The following is a 17083-nucleotide window of genomic DNA, read 5'->3' as shown; positions in this document are numbered from 1 at the left end:
AGGAGGCAGCAAAGCGAGGCAGGAAGGAGAGCGCAGCTTGGCTGGGTGAGCTTTGGCAGGGAATGAGAGCCGCGAGGCGGGCGCTGCGGACGGAGGCGCTGCCCGCCGAGCTCGCAGGCAGCCAAGCAGCCAGACGGCGAGAGCCCCGCGCTGGGCGGCCTCTCCTCGCCACCGTCCCGCCTCTCGCCGCCCGACTTGCCCGCCTCCCTCCAGGCAACATCTCGCGGCACACCAGGCAACATCTCGCGGCACACTAGTGTGCCGCGGAACAGTGGTTGGGAAACACTGGTTTAAATTGCTGAAATTTTAGTGTGGGGACAATTCTCCACATGTGTTCCAAGGTAAAGAAACGATTTGTAGTGTTCTGCTATTTCTAGCAAGCGTACTCTACGGTAACAGTCAGCTATAGTGAAGTTAAGGGCCTCCTCACACAGTATGTCATGTAAGATTTCACAAGTGTACGCCTTAAAAAATGTGAAAGGTGAAGGTGAAAATAAGGTAATTGAAATCATACAGGTATTCTCATTAGAGAGCCAGGATTGGCTGTGGTTTCCTATTGAGCTTGGTGGCAAACCCAGAATTGCTGCTATGTTACATGCCTTACAAATTCACTCCAAACAGATTTTTTGTGATCCCCTCCCCAACTGTTTGCAATAATATTCCATATTGGAAAAAGGTGGCCATATGAAAAACTTCGTAGCTTCTATACCATCAATAAAACACAGCCTACTTCTGCAGTTGTCCTCTGGCTTAAAAAGGTTGGTAACTTGAAGCTGATCATTTGTACAAAAAAATATGGCTTGATTGCTCTTTGAATGGGAGAAATTGTGCTTTACACATTTTTTTCTGTTCAGTACCCATTTTATTTGGAACACTAAATGGCCTGAATACATTTTCCAAGGGAAATAAAAATCAGCCCTTCTTACATTAATGAGTGTGTCTATGAAATGTAATAACTGTAGCTGCACTTAATTGAATATGTGAACTATAAAGAGAAAGCATGATTGTTCCTTTTTTCTAAAAACTGTATATCAATGGCAACTGAATGTGTGAACTTGACTGCGCTAGAAAATATTGTGTGGGAAGGGAGGCGACAGATGGCCTATTCAAACGTGTGTCACCACTGGAAGTTGTGTTCATCATAAGAATGTAACAGGAGCCCTCTCCTCATAGGGGAATTGTTCTAGCACCATCAGTTCCAGTATCAGAGGGCAGTATGCCTCTGGATACCAGTTGCAGGGAGCATAAGCTGCTGTGCTTATGCGCTGCTTGCGGGCTTCCCATAGGCATCTGGTTGGCTGCTTTGAGAGCAGGATGCTGGAGTAAATGGACCTCTTGTGCAAACATGCCACATGTGAACCAACCCCTACTTTCAGCAGGTAACAGTTGGCTGCCTCTTGTTTTGCAAAAACAACGCAAAAAAGTGATACTTCTTTCAAGTTGTTCTTTCCCAATGCTCCTATATTCAGCACTGTCACTTGAGGCTCAGGTGGTCTCTGTGGCTAGGAATGCCCCTTTTCAATTACAGTTGGTTCACTGTCTATAGCCTTTTCGGACAGTGATAACTTGGCCACTGTATCCCATGCTTTGGTAGCCTCTAGACTGAATTATTGCATTATGCTGTACATGGGGCTGCTCTTGAAGATGACTTGGAAACCACAATTGATCCAAAATGCAATGGCAAGATCACTGGATAGTGTTCCATTTAGTTCACAAACAACTCCTGTTTTGAAACAGCTGCATGGGTTGGCAGTTTGTTTCTGGGCCCAATTCAAGTGTTTAAAGCCCTCAGCCACTCAGGGCCCAAATATCTGAAAGACTGCATCATTCGCTAGAGACCCTCTCAAGTGTTAATATCAGCTGAGGTGGTTCTTCTTGATAGTTCCAGCACCCTCAGAAATTCAGGGATGGTGTTGGCCCAGGAATAATAAAATCATAGAGAGGACATTCTTTGTGGCAGCCCCTAAATTGTGGAACTCTCTTCCCACAGAGGTGTATCAGGCAACTTTATTATGCATCTCTTTACCCTGGCCTTTAACACATGAGATGTATATGTTCAGGACCCAGTGTATTTTCTGTAATTTGTCTTTGGATTAGGGTGAAGTGCAGATAAATAGTAGTAGTAATTAATAATAATATGTTTGCAAGAGTGGACTGGAGGACATTTGGTTAACTTGATGACTCGTCCCACTGGAGGGTATAGGCAGATCCCTCTAAAGAATATTGCCTCCTCTAGTCCTAGCCTCTGACCATTTCCTTCAGATACTAGATATCCTCAAAACTAAATCAAATCAATAAATCCTATGTGATGTTGACTTTGAGCCAGTTAACATGTTATGCGCTGGTTGCATTTCTTCTGTGGCCAGCTTTTTGGGGATAGGATGTGGCATATGACACTATCATCTCCATCTGAGCCACTGACTCTGCTGTAGGTAGTACCTTATGTTTTGTTGTGAGGTTCTACCTTTCAAACATTACTAGACCAATGTAGGATCAAGCCATAGGGAAGGCGCAACCTAACCACTATGGTAATGTATGAAAGGGAACTTTGAGGACTGTTAACTGCAGGTGATACTCACTTGCATCCGGATATGGACACTTTCTTGGAACTTTTGTATGTGCACAGGTATCCTCGAGATGTCTGGATTTGGGTTTTTATTGTTACATTAATTAAAGACTTGGTCCAGCTGTTCTACTAGTTTAATGAAGTTTCCATCTCAAGCATGATTTGTATCTGTATGAAACTCAGATTTGTGTGTCAACAAAGGCATGTATAGAAAGACTGTCAATGAATGCTCCATTGGTTTTTATACAGATTTATTTTAATCAGATGGTGTTAGCTGTCCAAAGTCCTTGTGAAAGAAATGTAAATAGATAAATAGAAGTAGTTTCTAAAAGTTGGAGATAAAACTGAACTATTTATGTAATTTATATTTCGTGCCACCTGAAAGGCTCTGAGTAGCTATAAAATGTTAGGAAACTAGACAAGAGTGACCTTAAAGTGGAAGTGACAGGAGTGAACCCACTTCTGAAGCTCTTTAGGAAACAATTTTTGTAAATGATTTTACACAAATTTCAGTGATGCAGAATTGTTTTGGGGTTTCTTGGTATTTTCTGCCATCACCATATTATTCTGCTTAGCAACTATATGGATCTCATCTGGGGTTTAACTAGTTCAAAGAAAGACAAATGAATGCTAGAATGAGGGGAAAGTGTTTCCTGCCCACTTTAAATCAATAATTATTCACATACATTTGTTCTGAACCACTCTCATTTATTTTTGTTCAAATGCCACTCCTGCTTAAGAATTGAGAAAATAGGCACGTTAAAAGGAATATCTGGAATGTCTGTTATCAAGTCCACAAAGGCAAAAAAGTATCAACAGTAGAAAAAGTATTAACGGGCTATTTGCCGTTTTTACATAAAATACGGCGTGAATATATTTCCCTTCTGTTTTCTTTGGCAAAGTCTTTAAAACATAGGAAATACAATCTCACATTTGATTAATCTGACCACTACCATAATTATGGTTAAATGTGGGTGTAACATTCTCTCTCTTAGGAACACACCATGATGTAACTGGTACTACAGAAAACCTGATTATATTACCCTGCATTCTATGGAGCTGTTAAGCAGAAGTCTTCTCTCTTTTTTTGCTCCAAAACTCATCTAAATGGAAAACACATTGTCTTCATTATACTCCAGTGTTGAATGAACAGGGTTGCCATAGCAACAGCCATCTGAGGCCTTGCTGATTTCAGGCCAGTGAATGGGGTAGACAAACAAAAAAAAAGTACCTTGAAAACCAAATGGGAACAATTGCTATTCATTCAAGCCAGGTTTAAGATCAGCAAATGTCTTTTAGCAAGAGAGAGGCAGATAAGGAGGTATCAGACATGACCGCGGAATAATAACAGAAAATTATCATAATCTCGAAAGTTTTCATCCTGGTTGTGTTGCATTAGGAATCCTTTTTTTTTAAGTGTAACATTTTTAAAGTGCTGAAATGGACAACAAGGTTTCGTCTGCACAAGCTTGGAAAGCAGTTGTGAGGATGTGCAATTACACTGGAACTTCCTTCTAACCTCAGCAATCATGAAACATTGTGAACATTTTAAATTTAAGAAGGCATGATTACTAGCTGGCTGGCACTTATTAATGCCAACTGGAGAATCGTTCTGTAGTAGCACTTTCTCTTCCCTCCTCCCAAAAGAATGTGTTATGAAGGAAGAGGGGATAAGCCACGGGCATTGAAGTGCCCTACTTTTCGAACTGTAGCTATTTTCTCCTCTGTTCCATTTGATTGTGATTAATTCTGGAGAATATTTCCTAATCCCCCCTCCCAAATTTGACTGGTAGAAATACCAGCTTTTTAGCTGTAGTAAACAGTATGTGGTAGAGTTGGGAAATCTGAAAATCCTACTAAATTAGCACTTCGATTTATATACTAGATTGTAGGGTATTTTTTTATGTACCCACTTTTTGTGATGCTAAGGACATATCAAATTAATTGTTTTTAGCAGCTGGAATTTTGGGGTAGTCTTTAGAATAACATTCTAGTCACCAGACCCATTTTTCCATTTGCCCCCCCCCCCGAAATATGACAACCTGATTTTCAGCGACAAGCATGTCAGTTGCTGACATCATTAGCCCAGTTCAGATACAATACTGTGAGATGGCACCAGGCTTTGCATTGTAAAGGAATGGAGGGAGGTGAGCTCTCCTCGCCTGCATCATGTAAATAAACTAATTCATTATGTGGACACTCCACACATATATCCAGTTAGTATACCACCATTCATTTTCTGAGAATAATTGTGGAAGTTAAGGGCCTGTGCAGTTTGGTATTTGTGTGGTGTCCACAACATACTGATGTTATCTGGAGGGGTGTGGTACACCTGTTTCACTAACATGAGAAGAGTGTCCCCAACCGAGTTATGTTCTGAGCTAAGCCACTCTCTTCCATTCTAGAATTAGCCATTCTGGCCCAGAATTAGTAACAAGGAGCATTTATCTACCTCCATCCCTGATAGATGGCCACCCAACCTCTGTTTAAAAACTTCCAAAGGAGAAGAGTCCATCACTTTCTGAAGTAGTCCATTCCATTGTCAAGCAGCTCTTACTGTCAGAAAGTTCTTCCTAATGGTTGGTTGGAATCTCCCTTTTTTTAAAAAAAAAATTGGATCCATTGGTTTGGTTCCTACCCTCTGGAGCCGCAGAAAACAAGCCCGCTCCATCTTCCATGTGACAGCCCTTCAGATACTTGAATATGGCTAGCATATCACCTTTCAATCTTCTCTTCTCCAGGTGAAACATACCCAAGTCCCCCAACCATTTATGTACAAGAGCTAATTAACAGACTATACTTTGGCCACAAGTCCTAGGACCAGCTGTTGGAGTTGGTAAGTGATGGGCTCTGGTAAGAAAGAACCACTGTCTGTGTACAAATTAACTGGGCACACAGTAGACCCCACAGAGACCTTTTTACCAGTTCATTTGCTGTAGTCACAGCACATCTGACATTAAGATTGCACAGAAAGTAGGGAAGGAATTAAAAGAAAATTATGAAATTGGACAAGTCTGTTTGGGATGACCCCCTCTCCTATATACATAGACATCTACCTATAATCTGTCAGAATTCCCCGATAACATAATTGTTAGCTGAATGCATAAAAACAAAATTTGGCAAGCTGTGTATATCTGTGGTAGAAAGCAGGAGGACTTCTTAGCCTCATTTCCCATTGTTTGATTTGATGGCACAGGGGTGTTTCTGTGGTCATACCCTTAAAGGACAAACCTGTGCAAGTAGGTCAGAGAAGGGTGGACATCAACAGGTTGCAGAGCATCTTGACCGTTAAAACAGTTTCTTCACCCTCCTATGTACATATACTTCCATGATTTGGATACTACAAGTAGAATGCTTCTCAGTTTGTGAATCATGCTTTATGTAGTGATCAAAATGTAAATGCTTATTTTCTAGTCTGGGCATAACGGAATTCAGTAATTGCTCCTTACTGTTGCATGTATGTACTAATAGTTCTAACTTGCCCAGCAATTGGTCAAAGAGATCCGGAGGGTTCAGAAGCAGGCCAGCATATCAGTCATTAGTAGCTGGAGAGAGACAGAGAGAAACATTATGCTTGAGGCCTGTGTCATCTCTTATCTAATGTGCCCGCTCTTGACAAGAGGTTATCTAGAGAACTAAACCAGACCCCTACATCCCACTCTGGAACATATCTGAGCAATTCTTTTGACTTTAGGTAGTTATTGTTTTTTGTGGGGGGGAGGGGTTTAAAAAAAGAGGGGATGGGGTGAGCGCAAGGCTCTCCACTTGGTACTGCCTAGCCTAGGTAAATCAGTCAGTGTGATAATATAAACCACTTACTGTGACAGTTGGGGAGTTGGAGACAAGGTGCCTTTGTGAGGAGATCAAGCTCCTCCATAATGATAGGCAAATTGTTATCTTGGGAGGCTTGTCTCAAAGATGGAATCTGTCAGGTTTTAATTAGTTTGCCTACCATATTTCATACAGATACAGCCTGAGAGGAAGTGGGTGGGGGTGGGATAATAATTAGTGGACAGCCACCAGGTCCGTTTTTGCTTTCTGGCATAAACAGCGATCTAATGTTTAACCACGTTCCAATTAATAGCAATATTGAGAGAAATGCTGCAGTCGTGGCTACAAAGACAAACTGGTGTAGACATACATCTCTTGAGTAGAGAACCAAGTGAGTATATAGCATGTGATACTTCATTAGGAGCAAAAGTGAGGAGAAAAACACACAATTAGGGGGGCAGCTACATCGCCTGATTCTCAGAATGTTTTTATATTCTTTAAAAGGGTGGTGTATTTTCTAGAGCATTTAAGCATGGATGTAGTAGAAGCTGAAAGAAAATGGGAGAGAGAAGGATGTCTGTCAATGTGGCATGTCCCTTAGAGGTTCTCAGGTTACAGGTATGGCAAAGACCTTTGTCTGTGAGATCTTGGAAAGCTGTTGCCAGTTAAAATAGACATTATTGGGCTCTGTTGTCCCAATAGTCTGTCTCAGTAGAAGGCAACTTCCTATATTCACAATAGCATTATGTACATACTATATCCTTATGACATTATGTATTATGCGTTTTTGTCAGAAAACTTCATTCAGGACCAAAAAGTCAGTATTTTCCCATAGATGAGCACTGCTCACCATATTACACTTCAGAAAGAGGGAATTAACAAAATTAAAAAACTATTGACTCCCACTCTCATTCCCTGAACAGTGTGGTTGCTGCTGCCTCCATACTTTCCTATGCTAGTTGTGATCCATGTAATGGCTTCCAGACACATCATTCTTCTAATAGCATACTTAATATATCACAAAAGTGATGCCCAGGCAATAACCGTCATCTGTATTTTGGGGGAAGCCAGAGGCCTTTAAAGTTGCTGTTGAGGATGAGAAAATTCTAACCAAATTTGCTATCCATGTAGTTTTGATGGCTTTTTACTCTGATTCACATAATGTTATGATCTAACAGTGGATGGGCCTACAACAATTTCCCTGTCATTTTTAATCCACAATGAGCTTTGAAATGTGGAAACTAAATGGGATATTAAAACCCGTTGTCTAAAAACAATTTCCCATTATATGCAGTGACCTGTCCTGACTTCCTTTATCGGCTCGCCCTCTTTCGTCTAATAGGTGCATTAATCCATCTCCTTGCCTTGCAAAGACAGCATGATCAATGGCACATCACTGCATGTCAGCTGTACAACATGACAGTAGCCACAAATGTGTGAGGCTAGATGAAACCCCAGGGATTCTTATGGTCACAGCCCCTGCGGAAAGGTACTTTCAGAGCAAATTGCTTAATACCTATGTTAGAAGAGCTTTACCGGATCAGATCATGAGCCCATCTAGCTCAGTATCCTGTTTCTGGCAGTATCTAGCCAAATGTCTATGAAAAGGCCACGAGCAGAGCATGAAGGCCGCAGCCCTCATATCTTTATCACCTGCTATATTGTCTTTGAGCATAGAAATTCAGCTGTTATAACTCGTAGATGTTTATAGAGTTGCCCCCACCCATGAGTTTGCATAATCCCTTTAAAATGCTGTCTGAGGTAGTGACCTTTTTTGTATAACCAGAATTAGAATAATAAAATTGTAGATTTGGAAAGGACCATGAGAGCCATCTAGTCCAACCCCCTGCAATGCAGGAATCCTTTTTCCCAACATGGGGCTCCACCCCAGGACCCTGGGATTTAGAATCTCATGCTATATTTTATATATTTTATATAAATTTTATTTTTTAGTTTCAAAAATATGTTGACAAAAATACAATCCAATATATTCCAACAAATATGTACATTTTTACACCCCCCCACTTATATTTTTAATTTGTAATACGGCATTTCCTTCAGTACTTCAATTACAAATTACTCCCTAGTTTTCCTTTAGCATTAATTTTAACTGTTTGGTTTAAGTTAATCCTGCTAATGAATTTATATGTGTACAATAACATTTCAAATAATCCACAATTTTTTCCAAGTCTTTGATAAAGCCCCCCCCCCCTGCCCGGTTCCTTATTGCTCCCATAAATTTTGCTATTTTGGCATAACTCATTAGTTTAGTCTGTCACTCCTCATTGGTTGGTGCTGAGACTTCTTTCCAAAGAATCCCATGCTCTACCAACGTAGCCTTCTGATGACAGCACAGCACATCTAGACTGAAACTTTCAAGTTTGTTAAAAACCAATATCTACAACTTGACCAGAAGACTAGAAGTCTGAAGAAGGTCTCTAAGTATCCAATATGTAAAATTATGGAGTAACCTCTCTGTTTTGTGAGAGCAGTGCTCATCATTGGATTCAAGAATCATTGGACACATTTATGAAGACTACTCAGGGCTTTTTGATGCCTCAGTTGTCCTCAGATGCCCAGGGAGGTCAGGGGTTTATGTTTACCAACTTTAAGATCTTGCCTTTCCACTTTACTAGTGATAGAACAGTAGTTTGAATGGTGTGGAGGTACCCTTTGCTAGATTTCCCTTATGAATATTTTGTGAGTGGGATTTTGTTCATGTTCATTGTTTGTGTTCTATTTGGGGCCAGGAAATAATTTTATCCCCAAACTGAATTGGTGGTGATAACTGAGGGTAGAGGAGAGGGGTTTACCTACCTGGGCTGTCTGTGATGCTTAGGTGGTAATGTTAACCCTGTACTGTACCATTTTAAGTGTTGCTTTGTTTCACATATCCCCCATGTGGTGTGGGGGACGGACTTGGAAATGCTAATTTTGTACATTTTAGAAATTGGCTTTGCTGAAATGTATGAACTGCCCCAGACCTGCCTTGCTTATGCAAGTCATTTCAAGCAGTTTGATGAAAACAAACAAACTTTCATCAAAGCATCTGCTGTCTCTAGTTGTGATACAATGTGGCATGCCGGATTGCATAGCATGAATTGTGAGGTTGATTTTAGGTGCATAACCATGTCCCTTTGGGTGTGCTTTGGGTCTATGTGGCCTTTGTGCCATGTACAATTCTGTGATTCTACGGAATGGCTGTTAGGAATCAACCTCTTGTGTTCAGTGAACTCTGCTAAGTTTGGTTAATGGTATTGCTTTTCTAGGGGGTGGATAATTAAGTAAAAGAAACAATGGCTTTGATTGCTCAGTGGTTAGTAATTAGCGCAAAGCTAACAGCCAATATATCTTGGGCTGCCTTGGTATGAATTGTAGGCTACTTAAGAGCAGCCGTCATACAAGGACAACGTAAACATGGCAGCCAATAACCTGATGGCGAATTAAGAAGCACAAATGTTAGAATATTGAAGGTGAGGCAGGGTGGTGGCTTGTCTGTTCCTAGGAATTCATTGCATTGCTGCATTTCCCAAGCAAGCTGATAAGGAATATTTGCGTTAAAGATCTGCAGTTCTGTTTGTTGCTGATTTACAACATGGAAAGTAATCATTACTAATAGGAGAATGCTGTGGAAAGAGCAGAATGTATTGGGGGGAGTACACCTTAATGGTATGGAGCTTTCCCTGATTATTTCCTAAGGAATTTTTTGTAATAGAAGGGGGGGGGTGTGAGTGTGTGTGTGTGTGTGTGTGTGTGTGTGTGTGTGAGAGAGAGAGAGAGAGAGAGAGAGAGAGAGAGAGATGGTGATGATGATGATGATGATGATGATGATGATATTGAAGTGAGTAGGAAGCAAAGATTAAGCATTGGAATCTCTTGTGTCTTTGTATTGCTGAAAAGGTAGGTCTGTGGCTTGCCATGAGCAGAGTAACAAGAAAAGTGGTATTAGCCATTTTATAGTAATAGTGATTTCTAAAGCAGTTTTTGGAATGTTCAGGGAAACTGAGTAATTCTTACAACAATCTTGTAAATTAGGTCAGTGTTGCTGGTAAAATATTAATAAAAGAGTGTTGGATTTCTCTTTTGAACCTTCCTTAGGTTTTAGACATCAGCTTGTTGAATGAATGCCTATATAATTATAATTAATTGACACAAGCTTTAATAGATATCAGATCATGAAGCTAATAGTTTCTCCTACCACTAGTTTCTGCTATTGATATGTAACTTTTGTATCCAGATTCATTTGGACTAGCTTACCTCAGTGCCAGTCTTAACCCACTTGACATGTCACCAGAATGTGCTTTGTGCACTGACACAGCCAGCTATGACCATGCCTCTCGTCCTGTGCATTTGTATTGTTTTAGATTCTGCATGGCAGCTGGTTAACCAAAACTGATCATGTGGCCATGAACAGATATTCTACAATCCCACATCCTAGCTTTGATCTAATGAGGGACTGCTTGCTTCAGGAGCAGCAGCTGGCACCTGGAAATGATGTCATGGCCTGCTGGGTGGCCACGAGCCAATCCAGAAGCAGCTAAATAGGCTGAAAGGTGGGAGGCAAGGAGAAGGAATAAAGTGGTTGGTAAACACCCGTAAAAGGGAAATATGAGTTGGCTGTGAGTGGATGGCTGGGCTCTCCTGCATAGTGAGGAAAGAGCTGAGGCAGGACATCTGGATGATGCTATATAAGGGCTGCAGAACAGGAAGGAAGGAATAGCAACAGCTTGTGTAATTGAACCATGCCAGTAAGTGTACTGTTCTGCATGATACTTACGTGGTCATTTACTTGGGGAGGGGGAGCAGTGATGTCAGGCGACCAGAACACAGGCCAGCAAGGCAAGGTGGTGCTGTGGGTTAAACCACAGAGCCTAGGACTTGTCTATCATAAGGTCAGCAGTTCAAATCCCCACAACGGGGTGAGCTCCCATTGCTTGGTCCCTTCTCCTGCCAACCTAGCAGTTTGAAAGCACGTCAAAGTGCAAGTAGATAAATAGGTACCGCTCCAGCGGGAAGGTAAACGGCGTTTCCATGCGCTGCTCTGGTTCGCCAGAAGCGGCTTAGTCATGCTGCCCACATGACCCAGAAGGTGTACGCCGGCTCCCTCGGCCAATAAAGCGAGATGAGCGCCGCAACCCCAGAGTCGGCCATGACTGGACCTAATGGTCAGGGGTCCCTTTACCTTTACCTTTATAAAATCTGAAGTCACAGTTTCACTTGCACAGTTTCACAAATGGTGAGAGACTGTGAGATTTCACATTTGAACCATTCAGTAAGGTTTCGGCGCTCTCACTGCTGAGGCCTGGGTATGATTCCAGGTCAGGGAACGCTTCTTTGAGCTGCACAGGTAGCTCAGTTGGTTAGAGAGAGATGCAAATAACGCCAAGGTCATTAGTTTGATTTCCATATGGGCCAACTGCATATTCCTGCATTACAGGGGGTTGGACTAGATGACCCTCAGTGTCCCTTCCAACTCTGATTCTGTGATTTCTTTTGCAGCTTTTTGGTGTATAATATTCTCTATGTGCTTATGTGCATGTGATTGATAGGTGTGAGGCTCTTACTGCTTGGTTGCATCAGCTTTACTATAGAGCCTGGCCACATTAGACGGAGTTGGCTTGTGTGGGAAAATACGCTGTGGGGAGAATAGAGGGGCCCCTGAGAATAGAAAAGCAGGCTGTTTCAGTCTGGACAATTCAACTAGGTTGTCTGGATAAGCATCCTTGAATAATGTTTCAAATTCAATCTCGAAATAGAATAAACCATGGTGAAGAAGAGGGTATGCATGTGCTGAAAGTGTGCTATTAAAAACCCAAGCAGGAAAAAACAAAAATGAGTACTACTTTTATTAGAATGATTTACATGTATTGTGTATTCAGAGTTTACTGAATTCTTCCTTAGGATATTAAGCAAAGGAGGAAATTTTGTAAGTGGGAGTATTTTAAGGCGCATGGTGGTAGGCCTATTCTAAGCGGGTGATGGAGGCAGTTCCTTGCAGACTAAAACTGTACCTTGTGAAAAAGAACTTGTGATTACACAAAAGCATGCTGGGACAGAGGAGTGATGGAGGCTCTCCCTTTGTAAATGAAGAAATAGTACTTTCAGAATCTTTGGCACTAATAGGAACTCACATGGCCCTCCCCTCAGAAGAACGAAAGGATAACAACTCTTCTTGGTTACTATTCCAAGGGGCCAAATGGCTTACTTATTTTTGACCTATTGGACAGTTCCAGGGTTGCAGCTGTAGAATGTATGTAGTAAATTGCATGTTTACAGGTATTTAATCTGTAGTATCAATGCCCTTCTTATAATTTGTTGGGGGGAAAATATGTTGGGCAATTTCAGTTTAATGTTTTATGTGTAAACAGAAAAATGTGTGCATGGGTGTAAATGAGGTACTGTCAAATATTTGCATTTTTCTCAGCTGTTACAATCTCATCTTACAAAACCTAATACAAATCACTTCCTGCACTAATTTGCTTATTTTCTTCTGCTTAGAGCAGAGAAATGGTTTCCCTTCATTTTCTGTTGACGCTTCAAATCAATGTGCCATTTATCTATTTATATACTGCTTTTCAGGTGGCCCTCAGTTTATATATATATATTAAAAAAACCCGATCGAAACAATGAGTATCAATGACAATTATATAATTTTTAAAAAGGCAAGCAAGGGAAAGAGACCCTTTTTGAAAGCCTGTTTCTGCTCCTTCCCTCTCCTCATGAAAAAATGGTTCCTCAGATGCCCCTGTGGTGGCAGTTGTGAGAAGAGGGGAGTGAGGAACCACACAGGGAGTTACATGGTGGGCAAATCCCAAGTTCTTGCTTCTTCTCTTCTCTCCTTAGGGCAGGGTGGTTCTCCAGAATCCCTTGTGTTGTCGGTTGTTGATTTTAATGGGTCTATCCTGAGTAAAACTTAGTTGAATACTGCCCCATGTTAGCAAGCGTGAGACAATCTTCTACCTGAGCTCATTGAGAGACACTGCTTATAGTCTCCCACCCTCTTCCCCATCTGCTGTGTCATTGAAAAACATGGTTAAGGGAAAGATAAGGTTGCCAGGCAAAAACAACAAAAGAGGGAATGGTTAGACTTACTCAGACTATACCTACATGTGTGTGGACTTGGACATTTCTGCGGTGGCCCCACAATTATGGAGCACCCCTATCAAAGAAGGTTGTTCCTCTTAAAACATGCATTTTATTATCATGCTTTGGGGAAATATTTTTTAAAAATTTTATTACACATGTGCATTACGTTGTAAGCTGTCTGGCTTTGTCACAAGAAAGGTGGAATATAAATTCAGGGGAGTTAGAAATCAGCCATGTTCAGTTCTCCTGCTCCCAAATTGCAATATTACAAATTCTAATACCTAGCAGCCCCAATGAAAGCTTGAAAAACAGCCATTGTGACAGTTCTTGGGTAAGCCTCACATGGAGGTGGCCTTCCATACAACTGAGCTGTGAGCCTGCAGGCAGTACCCACATAAGTTGCTGGGGTTTATTTTTATTTTTTACACCTCAGTTCCACCTTTAATTTTATGTCAGTCTCTCTTGCTGTTACAAGATACTGGGTTCCGATGCCCTGTCTGCTCTCCATTATCAATAACAAATGGACCTATATTTTTTCCTTTCTTTTTTGCATGTTGAGAGGTTAGGGGTAAACTCGAAAAACCCATCCATCTAAGCAGGGCAATTTCTTGAAATGAGGATCTTTTGCTTTTAGTACATATGAAAGCCATCCATTTTAATTCGGCAGGGCAGAGGTGAGAAACACTGGCATAAGACAGGAGTCAAAGCTTTATTGCACCAGCGAATGACCAGCATGCAAGGACTGAAAGCCACGATACACTTGGTTGGAGATGCAGCATTGCTCTGTCCCTGTGAAAAATCCGTGTGTGTGTGTGTGTGTGTGTGTGTGTGTGTGTGTGTAATATTTTCATTCCTTCTTCCTAGCATAGGTCACATCACAGGCCTGCCTGCTCCGCACAGCCAACCTCGCCACCTTTTTGCTTTTGTAATCAGACTGCAGATGTGCTTGATGATTGAACAATTTCTGCGCACCGCCGCTCCTGCTCCCAGCGGAGTCCAGCAGGCTCGCTTATGCAAGCTGTCATCTCTTCTTTTTTTCAAAGCTTATGGGGTTGTGCCACCGTTGTGGCGGAGGCTGGGGGGGGGGAGTTCGTATCTAATAGACATGTATGGGGGAGGAAAAGAATTAGAAAGCACAGGGCTGCAGAAAGGCTTTTCACAGCCCAGCATGACCGCCCTCACTCACAGCTCAAGCCACCATAAATTAAATAAATCCATTCCCACCCCTCGCTGAGACTGCGTGCGGGCAGACACACACACACACACAACCCGCTCGCTTGCTCTCGGAGACCAAAGATGATAGAAAGTCTTCTGGGGATTATTGCCCATTTGTAGAGTGACAATGGAAAGCCGCATCGCACAAATATCTATTCTCCGGCTCCTGGCATGACAAGTCCTTCCTTTGCCTTGCATCTGGTTCCTTTTTAATAGCCCCAAGCCAGCCACGGTAGCTATTTAGTTGCTTGTGGTAAATAAAGCTTTATTAAAACCGACTTCCTCTCCCCCTCAAGTGTTTAATGATTAAAATGACCTTTCACCTGACATTTTCATGCTGCTTATTTTGTTTCTGAAGTACCATTTCTACTAAGGAAATAAACCAGTTGTTGTGGGTGGATGTTTAAATCTCTGGCAGCCCCACAACTTTTGAAGTGAAATGGTATTCCATTTGCATCCTGGGGTGGGGGGGGGAAATCCTAACTTAAAAGAAGTGTTTTTTGATGTATTAACTATTCATGTCATCCAATCACCTTGACACACTCAGACATGCACAGTGCACGCATAGGTGTGGTGATGTTCAGTTTTGGAACAACTTGTGTGTGTGCCTGTTTTACTTATGATCTTCCCATATACCCTGAGATCATAGCACATGCTTTCTGTAAAGCAAGACAATTGAAACAAAGCGGTAATACATACTGGTAAATTTAAAGGTAAAAATGAAGCCCAGTTTATTTTTAACCAGTTCATGTTTGTCCAGATTTAAAGAAATTTGTTTTGTCTTTAATTTGATGCTTAGGTAAACCTCTCATAGGCATTAAGAGTTTCTGAACTAGGGAGCAGACATTGTGTGGAAGTACTCCCAGAGTTTACGAAAGGGAGATGACACCTCTTATCCTTACTCATTCCTCAGACCAGGTGGGGTACAAAATGGCTTTACAAAACTCACTTGGCTCCAGGTGGTTTACCTGAATGCGGAGAGAGTTACAGCCTACCAGTTCTTAAGGGTTGCGGTAACTTTTGTCTGAGCCAGGGGTCAGCAAACTTTTTCAGCAGGTGGCCGGTCCACTGTCCCTCAGACCTTGGGGGGGGGGGACAGACTATATTTTGAAAATAATAATAATGAACGAATTCCTATGCCCCACAAATAACCCAGAGATGCATTTTAAATAAAAGGACACATTCTACTCATGTAAAAATACGCTGACTCCCGGACCGTCCGTGGACTGGATTTAGAAGGCGATTGGGCCAGATCTGGGCCCCGGGCCTTAGTTTGCCCACCCATGCTTGATCCTTTCCCATGACTTTTTATATCCTAAACCACACACTACAAGAACTTAGCCTCCCATCCCTAACATTCAGGAGTTTCCCCCATTTTTTCACCTGAGTCCAAGCAGGGTGGTCATGTCCTCCAGCTCATTTTCTCTGAACTGCAGCTGTGGAAATCTGCCTCCATTACTTGGCTTTTCTCTGATAACTCACCTAGGAACCTCTTCTTAGTAGGCACTTGGTACAGTTGAAGCCCCTCCTGGTATTGGTTTGCCTGTGAAAGCCCAAAACACACTACCCTTTTGATCAAAGTACCTAAGAGGTACAGGCAGGTGTCCAATTATGACAAATATTTTTACTGTGTACAAGTGGCTAAACATATTTTTGACATTTTTTACCTAATAGCTTTTAAAAACCTTTTCCGTTAAAAAAAATCAAGTCAAACTGTAAATTTAACATGCAAAGCATGAATAATTTTTAATGCCCTCTGTGTTTTGTGCTTGTGTGGAAATAAGTTGCTTCCCTAGATCCACATTTTACTCAATTGCATACACTTCGTCTTCCATTGTTATTGCTTGTGCCTATGGAAAGCAGTTTTAATATTGCAGCAGATTTAACCCCCAGTTTCTAGGGCAGACAGGTATATTGATAGTGTTTGAATGCAATATTAAAAGATACTGTGATATCAATCATGGCTAAAATCAGTGACATTAAATAGTTGTAACCTGTCATCTTTCCCTGCCTTTTGCTTTTGGTCCAGATTTTAATATTTGCTGTTCCCTGAATTATTCCACCTCCCTCCTTGTTGCTATTTGTGCTGCATTGGCCCAGCAAATGTATATTAAACTGTACAAGTTGTCGGGATCTGCGTGGTATTTAGTCTTGACATTAGAACAGCATTTGATCAAACGGCACTTCCCGCCACATCTCCAAAGGCAGGCTTTTTTGAGCATAGCTGTCATGGAGTATGACTGCTACTCCTTAGCTCTCTATTTGCTAGCGCCAGAGGTGTGAAAGATGGCAGCGAATGGGGAGATAGTTAATCAATAACCACAAGGTCAGACAGACAGTGTCAGTTTTAGTGCTCCCTGTTAGGAAGCAGAGGCAGAGGATTTGTAGGGACTTGTAAAGGCTTAAAAGAAACACAAGGCAGTGCTATGTGAAAGGAGAATGGAA

General features: G+C 41.7%; 1 protein-coding gene across 11 annotated transcripts in view; it reads left to right on the top strand.

Moving 5' to 3' along the window:
* Nucleotides 1-17083, top strand: part of ZMIZ1 (zinc finger MIZ-type containing 1) — a 375238-nt gene that overhangs the window by 200392 nt on the left and 157763 nt on the right. The window contains exon 5 of one of the 11 annotated variants that reach the window (XM_081191307.1): nucleotides 5308-5402. The exons of the other annotated variants lie outside the window; for them this stretch is intronic. The gene's annotated coding sequence lies outside the window, so the exon portion shown is untranslated. The remainder of the gene's footprint in view (nucleotides 1-5307; nucleotides 5403-17083) is intronic. 11 annotated transcript variants of the gene reach the window in all.

This window comes from Podarcis bocagei (genome assembly GCF_964188305.1).
Source record: "Podarcis bocagei genome assembly, chromosome: 4".
Classification (NCBI taxonomy): domain Eukaryota; kingdom Metazoa; phylum Chordata; class Lepidosauria; order Squamata; family Lacertidae; genus Podarcis; species Podarcis bocagei.
The sequence above is the reverse complement of the archived record's forward strand: the minus strand, read 5'-3'. Positions and strand labels throughout refer to the sequence as shown.